This window comes from Triticum aestivum, chromosome 2D, assembly GCF_018294505.1.
Source record: "Triticum aestivum cultivar Chinese Spring chromosome 2D, IWGSC CS RefSeq v2.1, whole genome shotgun sequence".
NCBI lineage: Eukaryota > Viridiplantae > Streptophyta > Magnoliopsida > Poales > Poaceae > Triticum > Triticum aestivum.
In genome coordinates, this window is record NC_057799.1 from 612,281,318 (window position 1) to 612,294,394 (window position 13,077).

Here is a 13,077-nt window from a genome sequence, read left to right on the forward strand (position 1 = left end):
GACAACCTGTTAAACGGCATAGAGGAGGAAATTTTTGAGTCCCAGTGACTATGTACTTTCCTTGACATATTTGTCCCTAACCGGATTGTAAAACGATCATCATGGCAGACCTTTTCGCTTCGACCTCTGTACCCGAAGGTACGGAGTGTTTCCGAATACCTGAGCGGCAAGATAGACCGGGGTATGCGTGGAAACCAGGCGTAGGGGTCATAGTTGCTTAAACAGACAAGTTGTATCCGGCTATCTATGTTATATTACATTGTAATTGTAAGAAACATCTTCGAGAGAGAATAGTTCCGTTAAGGGTTCCTTTCCCTGGGTGAACATGCGTAAATGTGCATGCCCGAACTGTGATTGAAAAAATCGCAGTATGCGCAACATCTGGGGGTTCATAGTGTAATGAGTGTAAAAACATCTTTAGTCCGCCGACCGAATATTCCCTTAAGAATGCTAGCTTTCGCTTCACCCAGTCTGAGGTACACATCCGGATGATCCGGCAGTAACAATCGCAGAGGTGCTCCCTTTATGCCCTAGCTGAACAAACGGGAACGTAGGGCATAAACACAAGAGCCAGGCAACCCAGCTTGGCCAAAACTTAAGTCATAACGATGCATATGATGGCGAAGAAAAGGTACATATGAGGAAGAAACACATATGTGGTGAGCTTGATGCCCGGAAAATAATAATAAGCTTTTGTACAAGAAGCCCCCAGGTATTATGGGCGTACATATTTAAGGATGTGTACGACGTAGGTGCATGGTTTAGCCGCACGAGAGCTTTAAAGCTAAAAAAGCGAAAAGAGAGGAAAAAGTAATGGAAACAAAAGGGGGAAAAGACGAACAAAGAGTTCGGCTCTAGGCGTAGAATCTTCGGAACCTGGCCGCGTTCCATGGGTTCAGTTCTAAGTGATTATCTGATGCATCACGCAGGCGGTACGCTCCTCCGGTGAGAACTTCGTCAATGATGAAGGGACCCTCCCACTTGGGCTTGAGTTTGTCCTTTTTCTTCTCTGGCAAGCGTAGAACGAGTTCGCCAACATTATAAGTCTTGGCCCGCACTTCTCTGCTTTGATATCTGCGAGCCTGCTATTGATAAAATGCGGAACGGGCTTTTGTGACGTCGCGCTCCTCCTCCAGGGCATCTAAGCTATCCTGCCGATCAAGCTCGGCCTCTCTCTCTTCATACATGCGCACTCGAGGTGAGTCATGAATAATGTCGCAGGGCAACACAGCCTCTGCGCCGTACACCATGAAGAAGGGTGTATATCCGATAGTGCGATTGGGCGTGGTCCGCAGCCCCCAGAGTATGGACTCGAGCTCCTCAACCCAGTGCTTGTCTGATTCTTTCAAAGACCGCACTAGTCTAAGCTTCATGCCGCTCATAATAAGACCATTGGCTCGTTCGACTTGACTATTTGTTTGCGGGTGATAGACGGAGGCGTAATCGAGCTTAATGCCCAGATTAGCACACCAGGTTTTCACCTCATTGGCTGTGAAATTGGAGTCGTTATCGGTGATGATGCTGTTCGGGACACCATAACGGTGCACGACACCGGATATGAAGTCTATCACTGGTCCGGCTTCGGCCGTTTTAACTGGTTTGGCCTCTATCCACTTAGTGAACTTATCTACCATGACCAGCAGATATTTTTTCTTATGGCTTCCTCCTTTAAGGGGCCCGACCATATCAAGTCCCCAGACCGCAGAAGGCCAAGTGATGGGGATTATTTGTAGAGCGGTGGGTGGCATATGGCTTTGGTTGGCCAAAAGCTGGCATCCGATGCAACGTTGGACAAGGTCCTGTGCATCTGCTCGGGCCGTTGGCCAATAGAAACATGTACGGAAGGCCTTACTTACATGGGCCCGAGCCGCGGCGTCGTGATCACCGAGACCGGCATGAATTTCAGCCAAGAGCTGCCGTCCCTCTTCTTCGGAGATACATCTTTGAAGTACTCCGATAGTTCTTTTTTTGTAGAGCTCTCCGTCATGGACCTTGTTGGCTTTCAAACGTCGGACAATGCAGCGAGCCTCATTCTGATCGTGAGGGAGCTCTCACCTATTAAGGTAGGCCAAGAAGGGTTCGGTCCATGGGGCAATTACTACCATGATAAGATGGGCCGATGGTGTTATTTTGGTGGCTGAGCTCCCGATGATATCGGTATTGTGATCGGAATCTGGGGGTATAATCGGATCTGGACTAGTGTTGCAGCTCTCCCCTTGCCACACCACGGATGGCTTGAAGAGCCTTTCCAGGAATATGTTAGGCGGGATGGGTCTTGCTTGGCGCCGATACGAGCAAGGACATCCACCGCTTGATTACTCTCTCGAGCCACATGATGAAACTCGAGCCCCTCAAACCGAGCCGACATTTTGAGAACGGCGTTACGATAGGCCGCCATCTTCGGATCTTTGGCGTCAAAGTCTCCATTTATTTGGGATATTGCGAGGTTTGAATCCCCGTGCACCTCCAGGCGTTGTATGCCCATGGAGACCGCCATCCGAAGACCATGCAATAAGGCCTCGTATTCGGCTGCATTGTTGGAGTCTGTGTATAGTATTTGCAGTACGTACTGAACTGTGTCTCCGGTGGGGGATGTTAAGACAAGCCCGCTCCTAAGCCCGCCAGCATTTTGGAATCATCGAAATGCATGACCCAGTTGGAGTATGTGCCGTACTCTTTAGGGAGTTCGGCCTCTGTCCATTCGGCGACGAAGTCGGCTAGTACTTGGGATTTAATGGCCCGACGCGGTTTGTATGTTATGTCGAATGGAAGGAGCTCAATGGCCCACTTGGAAATCTGGCCCGTGGCATCGCGGTTGTTTATTATGTCATTGAGTGGTACTTCAGAAGCCACCGCGATTGAGCACTCTTGAAAGTAGTGTCGTAGCTTCCGGGATGCCATGAAGACCGCGTATGCTATCTTTTGGTAATGAGGGTACCGGGATTTGCATGGTGTGAGGACAGTGGATACGTAGTATACCAGCTTCTGAAGAGGGAATTTGTGTCCGTCCTCCTCTCGCTCGACGACGAGCACCGCACTCACCACTTGGTGCGTTGCCGATATGTATAATAGCATGGGTTCACCGATGTTCGGTGCGGCCAGGATTGGGTTGCTCGCTAAAAGAACCTTTATTTCTTCTAGTCCGGCCATTGCCGCATCCGTCCACTCGAAGTGGTCGGTACGTCGAAGAAGGCGATAGAGTGGCAGTGCTTTTTCTCCTAGTCTGGAGATAAAACGGCTTAAAGCTGCCACACATCCGGCTAATTTTTGGACCTGTTTAAGGTCTGTTGGCGTAGCCAATTGTGACAAAGCTAGGATTTTGGCTAGGTTTGCTTCAATTCCTCTATCGAAACAATGAAGCCCAGCAGTTTTCCAGTGGTTACGCCGAAAATACACTTTTCCGCATTGAGCTTGATGTCATATGTACGGAGGTTGTCGAATGTGAGACGCAGATCGTCTATCAGTGACTCGACGTGCCTAGTTTTGATGATGACGTCATCCACATATGCTTCAACTGTCTTGCCAATCTGTTTCTCCAAGCATGTTTGAATCATGCGCTGGTAGGTGGCCCCGGCGTTTTTGAGCCCGAAGGACATAGTGTTGAAGCAGAATGGCCCGTATGGGGTAATGAATGCCATTGCGGCTTGGTCGGACTCCTTCATTTTGATTTGATGGTAACCGGAGTATGTATCGAGGAAACACAGTGAGTCGTGTCCTGCGGTAGCATCAATAATCTGATCGATGCAAGGGAGGGGGAAGGGATCCTTAGGGCATGCCTTGTTGAGGTCTTTGAAATCGACGCATAGGCGCCAGGATTTATCCTTCTTTGGCACCATCACCAGGTTTGCTAGCCAGTCCAGATGTTTTATTTCTCTGATGAATCAGGCCTCGATTAACTTGGCTAGCTCCTCCCCCATAGCTTGTCGTTTGGGTTCGGAAAAGCGCCGCAGTGTTTGCTTGACCGGTTTATATCCCTTTAGTATGTTGAGGTTGTGTTCGGCCAACCTGTGTGGGATTCCTGGCATATCAGAAGGGTGCCAGGCTAATATGTCCCAGTTCTCACGCAGGAACTCTCGTAGCGCGGCGTCAACCATTGGGTTGAGCTGTGCCCCGATGGATGCTGCCTTCTTGGGGTCCGTCGGGTGGACTTGAAATTTGACTATTTCATCTTCTGGTTTAAAGGAGGTGGATTTGGGTCACTTGTCCAGGATTATGTCGTCCCTATCCACAGTGGAGTGCAGCGCGGTTAGCTCTTCGGCCGCGAGGGCTTCAGACAGTGCCTCGAGGGCCAGGGATGCAGTTTTGTTTTCGGCGCGGAGTGCTATGTCCGGATCACTGGCAAGAGTGATGATACCATTGGGCCTAGGCATCTTGAGCTTCATGTACCCGTAATGAGGTATAGCTTGGAAGCGTGTAAATGCATCTCGCCCCAATAGGGCGTGATATCCGCTGTTGAAAGGGGCCACTTGGAAGGTTATCTCTTTGGACCGATAATTCTCCGGTGTGCCGAATACCACGTGAAGTGTGATTTTTCCCGCACATCGCGCCTCCCGACAGGGAATGATTCCTCGGAAGGTCGTGCTGCTTTGCTCGATGCGGCTCCTGTCTATTTCCATTTTGTTGAGTTTATCCTCGTAGATGAGGTTTAGTCCGCTGCTGCCGTCCATGAGCACTTTGGTGAGCCGAAAACCGTCCACAATTGGATTGAGGACCAAGGCGGCCGGTGCCCGAACTGTCCGGAATTTTGGTTCGTCACTGCTATTGAAAGTTATGGCCGTGTCGTTCCAAGGGTTTGTTGCTGTGACTTGGCAGACTTCAGCGAGGTCGCGGAGGGCCCTTTTGCGCCGATTGTTTGAAGCAAAAGTCTCGAAGACCGTCAATACACTGAGGTGGTCGTCTTCCGGGGGCTGTTGCTCTGGGGTATTTTTGGTGAGGATATCCTCGCTGCTCCTTGGCCACTTGCCGGAGTATCCAACATGCTCTAAGGCTGTGGGTTGGTATGGTATCCGATGTTGTGTGTATTTTGCATGGCCTATCGAGCCATCCCTCCAAAACGGTTCCGCGCCCCGTAATGGGCTTAGATTTCTTTACTATTGGTTCGGGTGCCCCGCGAGGATGCATCCTTTTTGCCGGACGAAGGGTTGAGTGGAAACCGGTGGTTCCCAGCGAGCTGCCTGAGTTTTCCAGGTGCTTTCCATTCGCCGTACTTCTGTATGATGGTTGCCAAGTCAGCGAAGTGTAATACGCGATTGATGGCGTTGAGGATTCCTACGTCCGTGCAATTATTGCAGAATGCTGCGATCGCGTCTTCGTCGCGGCAATCTTTAATCTTGTCTTTGACAAGGAGGAATCTGGCCCAAAAGTGAGGGACTATTTCCTGAGACTGCTGCCGTATGTACATGAGATCGCGTATATCTGGGTGGGTGGGTGGCTTTAAATCCGAACCCTGACCCAATTTGGGATCTGAAGTTTGAGAAATCTCCGAGCTTAATGGTTCGGGCTCTGGGATATCAACTGATTTTTCAAGCCCATCATCCGATTCTAGGTTCGAAGGACAGGGCACGTCGTTCCGCGGACAGGTATCTGGCTCTTCGAGCTCGGAAATCCGAACATACTTCGTCCTCCATATAGAGGAAGAGTTGTTGTTTTGCTCCTCTACTACCGCTATCTGATGGGTGATCGGCGAAGATTTGACTTCTCTCTGATCGGGTTTAAGCCCAATCCGATCGTAGTCTGTAGTGACCCCCAAGGCGGTGATGCGATCTAGGAGTTCGTTTAAAGATGACAATTCCATCGGATCCATCCGTTTGGAGTATTTGGAGTCAACACGGAGGTGATTTTCGATGACCTGAGAAGTCATCGTCGGCTTGACGGCCGTACGGGCGGTCATGGTAAAGTCGCCCAGCCGGAGGGTTTGGCCTGAGGCTAGGGCTCCTCCGGAGGTGATACCATCCTTGATAACAAGGCGAGCCATCAATCTTGTCTTCGACGTCATAGCGGAACTCTCAATGAAAGCACCAATGTCGGTGTCAAAACCGGCGGATCTCGGGTAGGGGGTCCTGAACTGTGCGTCTAAGGTCGATGGTAACAGGAGACAGGGGACACGATGTTTACCTAGGTTCGGGCCCTCTCTATGGAGGTAATACCCTACTTCCTGCTTGATTGATCTTGATGAATATGAGTATTACAAGAGTTGATCTACCACGAGATCGTAATGGCTAAAACCCTAGAAGTCTAGCCTGTATGATTATGATTGTCTCTAGGGACTAAACCCTCCGGTTTATATAGATACCGGAGGGGACTAGGGTTGTACAAAGTCGGTTACAGAGAAAGGAATCTTCGTATCCGAATGCCAAGCTTGCCATCCACGCCAAGGAGAGTCCCATCCAGACTTGGTGATAATCTTCGGTCTTGTATCTTCACAGCCCATCAGTCCGGCCCATGTCCAACAGGCCGGGCGCCCGAGAACCCCTTAATCCAGGACTCCCTCACTCCCAGTTTTGGGCAAGAATATTTTATGCCCCTAATAGATCATGGAAACAACAACGGTATTTCTCCTCACCAACAACATTGGATGTTTAGCGATTGACTTGAGACCGACTATATTATAGCAGCTTCACAATATCGGTGTCAAAACTGGCGGATCTCGGATAGGGGGTCCCGAATTGTGCGTCTAATGTCGATGGAGACAGGGGACACAATGTTTACCCAGGTTCGGGCCCTCTCTATGGAGGTAATACCCTACTTCCTGCTTGATTGATCTTGATGAATATGAGTATTACAAGAGTTGATCTACCACGAGATCGTAATGGCTAAAACCCTAGAAGTCTAGCATGTATGATTATGATTGTCTCTAGGGACTAAACCATCCCGTTTATATAGATACCGGAGGGGACTAGGGTTGTACAAAGTCGGTTACAGAGAAAGGAATCTTCATATCCGAACGCCAAGCTTGCCATCCACGCCAAGGAGAGTCCCATCCGGACACGGGTGAGAATCTTCGGTCTTGTATCTTCACAGCCCATCAGTCCGGCCCATGTCCAACAGGCCGGACGCCCGAGAACCCCTTAATCCAGGACTCCCTCACTGCCAGTTTTGGGCAAGAATATTTTATGCCCCTAATAGATCATGGAAACAACAATGGTATTTCTCCTCACCAACAACATTGGATGTTTAACGAATGACTTGAGACCGACTATATTATAGCAGCTTCACAACACTTGTGTCCACCTAACGGTTCTACTCCTCGTCGTGAGTTGTGTCCCATGTCGCACCCATGGTCAACAATTGGTATGGTTTGGAAAGATCGGAAGGCTTCTCTGGAAAATGAAATATACACTTTTCTCCCTTTCTAGGAGAAAATGGATCATATACTTATGTATGTCCCGGAGAGAAGGACATAGTAACAGTCCTTGAAAAATATCGCCTTTGGAAAGGCAGGCTAACAGTTAGTACAAACCAAGACCCAATAATCAGTTTCCTTATACGGAACAAAAAATCAACACTGAAAACAAGCAAGTGAGAGATAAGTATTGTGACAATACAAGAAACCGGGGGAAGTCATGTGGAAGCACAAGAAGTTATATATGGTATGTTTGTATTATCTATTAGACCACATAATTGTAAGTCTTATTATATTGTTGTACTCATTTGGTATGTGCTTGCTTTTGGAAAAGCACATCACCAATTTATACAAACCAAGATCCAATAATCCTTTTCGTTGTATTGGACCAAAAATCACCACTAAACACATGCAAGTGAGAGATAATTATTGTGACAATACAAGAAGCTGGGGGGACTGGTGTTGAAGCACAAGAAGTGATATATGTTATGTTTGTATTATCTATTAGACCACATAATTGTAAGTCGTATTCTATCGTTGTCCTCATTTGGTACTTGCTTATCAATGACATCCTCCTCCTCCTCGTGTTTCAGATCAATGATTATACACTCCTCATCCTTAACAATGGCCTATATTTTTGGTGTCCTCCTCTGGTACTAGCAGAGCAAGGATCATATTATTCATATCCTCCTTATGGAGTACTAGGTGACGATTACATTCTCGACATCCTCAACCGAACTACCCGGTCAAGGGTTACAACCTCGACATCCTTCTCATGCCCCAGAATGTCAAGGCGTCTTTCATTTGCATCCTTCTTGTGCAGGAGATCAAGGCTTGATTTTCCATCGCCCTCCCAATTTTGCACCAGAATATTTCAAGCCTTAATAAAGCATGGAAACAACGGTGGTGTTTCTCCTGACCAACAAAATTAGATGTTTAGCGAATGACTTGATGCCGACTATATTATTGCAGGTTCACAACACCTGAGGCCACCTAGTGGTTCTACTCCTGGTCATGAGTTGTGTCCCATATTGCACCCAAGGTCCAGGAACTATCGCTATGGTTTTGAAAGATGGAAGGCTTCTCTGGAAAATGAAACATACACTTCTACCCCTTGCTAGGCGAGAAGTGGTTCATATATTTATGTATGTCCCGGATAGAAGGACATAATAATAGTCCTATCAAAACATGGGTTTTGGAAAGGACGTCAACAGTTGATACAAACCAAGGCTCAATAATCGGTTTCATTGTATGGGACCAAAAGTCACTACTAAAAACATGCAAGGAGAGATAAGTATTGTGACAATACAAGATACCGGGGGAACTCATGTAGAAACACAAGAAGTGCTATAAGGTAACTTTGTATTATATGTTAGTAAGTATTATTCTATTGTCTTCCTCCTCTAGTACTTGCTTATCATTGACATCAACCTTGTCTTCTTTAAGATCAGTGATCATATTCTGTTCATCCTCTTGATGCAAGATTAGATGATGGCCTATACTTTCAGCGTCCTCGACTAGTACTTGTGGAGAAAGCCTTAGTACACATCCTCCTCCTAGATTATTCGGTGGCAACTTACATGTTCGTTATCCTCAACTGAACTACCACGTCGAGGGATACATCCTCGACATCCTCCTCATGCCCAGAATATCAAGGCATCTCTCATTATCATCCTCCTTGCGCGAGAGTAAAGGCTTCATTTCCCATCATGCACCCAATTTTGGGCTAGAATATTTTATGCCCTTAATAGATCATGGAAACAACAATGGTATTTCTCGTGACCAACAACATTGGATGTTTAGCGAATGATTTGAGACCGACTATATTGTAGCAGCTTCACAAAACATGAGTCCACCTAGCTGTTCTACTCCTTGTCATGAGTTGTGTCCCATGTTGCACCCAGGGTCAACAATTGGTATGGTTTGGAAAGATCAGAAGGCTTCTCTAGAAAATCAAACACACACTTTTCCCCCTTTCTAGGAGAAGAATGGATCACATACTTATGTATGTCCCGAAGAGAAGGACATAATAACAGTCGTCGAAAAATATGGCCTTTGGAAAGGCACGCTAACAGTTGATACAAACCAAGACCCAATAATCGGTTTCCTTATACGGAACCAGAAATCAACACTAAAAACAAGCAAGTGAGACATAAGTATTGTGACAATACAAGAAACCGGGGGAAATCATGTGGAAGCACAAGAATTTATATATGGTAAGTTTGTATTATCTGTTAGACCACATAATTTAAGTCTTATTCTATCATTGCCCTCCTTTGGTACTTGCTTTCTCTTGGAAAGGCAAATCACCAGTTGCTACAAACCAAGACCCAATAATCCTTTTCGTTGTACTACACCGAAAATCACCACCAAACACATGCAAGTGAGAGATAATTATTGTGACGATATAAGAAACCAGGAGAACTCATGTTGCAGCACAAGAAGTGATATATGGTATGTTTGCATTATCTATTAGACCACATAATTGTAAGTCTTATTCTATCGTTGTCCTCCTTTGCTACTTGCTTATCAATGACATCTTCCTCCTCTTGTTTCAGATCATGATTATACCCTCTCCATCCTCTTCATGCATAGTAGATGATGGCCTATATTTCTGGCGTCCTCCTCTGGTACTAGCGAAGCATGGATCATATTGTTCATATCCTCCTCATGGACTACTAGGTGACGATTACATGCTCGACATCCTCAACCAAACTACCAGGTGAAGGGTTACATCCTCGACATCCTTCTCATGCCCCAGAATGCCAAGGCATCTATCATTGGCATCCTTCTTGCGCAGGAGATCAAGGCCTGATTTCCCAATGCCCTCCCAATTTTGCACCAGAATATTTCAAGCCTTAATAAATCATGGAAATAACCATAGTATTTCTCCTGACCAACAACATTTGATGTTTAGCGAATGACTTGAGACTGAATATATTATTGCGGTTTACAACACTTGAGGCAACCTAGCGGTTCTACTCCTGGTCATGAGTTGTGTGCCATATTGCAACCAAGGTGCAGGAACAATCGTTATGGTTTTGAAAGATCGGAAGGCTTCTCTCGAAAATGAAACATACACTTCTCCCCCTTTCTAGGAGAAAAGTGGTTCATATATTTATGTATGTCCCAGATAGAAGGACATAATAATAGTCCTATAAAAACATGGGTTTTGGAAAGGAACGTCAACACTTGATACAAACCAAGACTCAATAGTCCATTTTGTTGCATGGGACCAAAAATTACTCCGAAAAACATGCAAGGGAGAGATAAGTATTTTGACAATACAAAATATTGGGGGAACTCATGTGAAAGCACAAGAAGTGATATAAGGTAAGTTCGTATTATATATTAGTAAGTCTTATTCTGTTGTCTTAGTCCACTGGTACTTGCTTATCATGGTTATCAACCTTGTCTTCTTTTAGATCAAAGATCATATGTTGTTCATCCTCTTTATGCACGAGTAGACGATGGCCTATACTTTTAGCGTCCTCAACTAGTACTTGTGATGAAGGCCTTTGTACATATCCTCCTCCAAGAATATAAGGTGACAACTTACATGTTCGTCATCCTCAACTGAACTACCAGGTGAAGGGATACATCCTCGGCATCCTCCTCATGCCCAGAATGTCAAGGCATCTCTCATTGGCATCCTCCTTGCGCGGGAGATAAAGGCTTCATTTCCCATCGTGCTCCCAGCTTTGTGCAAGAATATTTTATGCCCCTAATAGATCATGGAAACAACAACGGTATTTCTCCTCACCAATGACATTGGATGTTTAGGGAATGACTTGAGACCGACTATATTATAGCAGCTTCACAACACTTGTGTCCACCTAGCGGTTCTACTACTCGTCGTGAGTTGTGTCCCATGTCGCACCCAGGGTCAACAATAGGTATGGTTTTGAAAGATCGGAACGTTTCTCTGGAAAATGAAACATACACTTTTCTCCCTTTCTAGGAGAAATATGGATCATATACTTATGTATGTCCCGGAGAGAAGGACATATTAATATTGCTTGAAAAATATCGCCTTTGGAAAGGCACGCTAACAGTTGATACAAACCAAGATCCAATAATCAGTTTCCTTATATGGAACCAAAAATCAACACTAAAAACAAGCAAGTGAGAGATAAGTATTGTGACAATACAAGAAACCGGGGGAAGTCATGTGGAAACACAAGAATTGATATGTGGTATGTTTGTATTATCTGTTAGACCACCCAATTGTAAGTCTTATTATATTGTTGTACTCCTTTGGTGTTTGCTTGCTTTTGGAAAAGCAATTCACCAATTGATACAAACCAAGACCCAATAATCCTTTTTGTTGTATTGGACCAAAAATCACCACTAAACAGATGCAAGTGAGAGATAATTATTGTGGCAATACAAGAAGCCGGGGGAACTGGTGTTGAAGCACAAGAAGTGATATATTTTATGTTTGTATTATCTATTAGACCACATAATTGTAAGTCGTATTATATCGTTGTCCTCATTTGGTACTTGCTTATCAATGACATCCTCCTCCTCCTCCTATTTCAGATCAATGATTATACACTCGTCATGTTCATCATCCTTAACAATGGCCTATATTTCTGGCGTCCTCCTCTGGTACTAGCAGAGGAAGGATCATATTGTTCATATCCTCCTTATGGAGTACTAAGTGACGATTACATGCTCGACATCCTCAACCAAACTACCCGGTCAAGGGTTACATCCTCAACATCCTTCTCATGCCCCAAAATTTCAAGGCATCTTTCATTCGCATCCGTCTTGTGTAGGTGATCAAGGCTTGATTTTCCATCGCCCTCCCAATTTTCCACTAGAATATTTCAAGCCTTAATAAAGTAGGGAAACAACCGCGGTATTTCTCCTGACCAGAAAACTTTGATGTTTAGCGAATCACTTGAGACCGACTATATTATTGCAGGTTCACAACACTTGAGGCCACCTAGCGGTTCTACTCCTGGTCATGAGTTGTGTCCCATATTGCACCCAAGGTCCAGGAACAATCGCTATAGTTTTGAAAGATCGGAAGGCTACTCTGGAAAATGAAACATACACTCCCCCCCCTTTCTAGGAGAAAAGTGGTTCATATATGTATGTATGTCACGGATAGAAGGACATAATAATAGTCCTATCAAAACATGGGTTTTGGAAAGAGACATCAACAATTGATACAAACCAAGACTCAATAATCGGTTTCATTGTATGGGACCAAAAATCACTCATAAACACATGCAAGGAGAGATAACTATTGCGACAATACAAGATACCGGGGGAAATCATGTGAAAGCACAAGAAGTGATATAAGGTAAGTTTGTATTATATGTTAGTAAAGTCTTATTCTATTGTCTTCCTCCTCTGGTACTTGCTTATCATGGACATCAACCTTGTCTTCTTCAAGATCAACGATCATATGATGTTCATCCTCTTGATGCACGAGTAGACGATGGCCTATACTTTCAGCGTCCTCCACTAGTACCTGTGGAAAAAGCCTTAGTACACATCCTCCTCCTAGATTATTCGGTGGCAACATACATGTTCGTTATCCTCAACTAAACTACCACGTCAAGGGATACATCCTCGACATCCTCCTCATGCCCAGAATGTCAAGGCATCTCTCCTTATCATCCTCCTTGCGCGGGAGATAAAGGCTTCATTTCCCATCGTGCTCCCAATTTTGCGCTAGAATATTTTATGCCCTTAATAGATCATGGAAACAACAACGGTAT

At 45.4% G+C, this 13,077-nt stretch overlaps 1 pseudogene; it reads left to right on the forward strand.

Moving 5' to 3' along the window:
- Positions 1 to 1,985: 1,985 nt before the first annotated feature.
- Positions 1,986 to 11,303, forward strand: LOC123056049 (uncharacterized; annotated as a pseudogene).
- Positions 11,304 to 13,077: the final 1,774 nt, after the last annotated feature.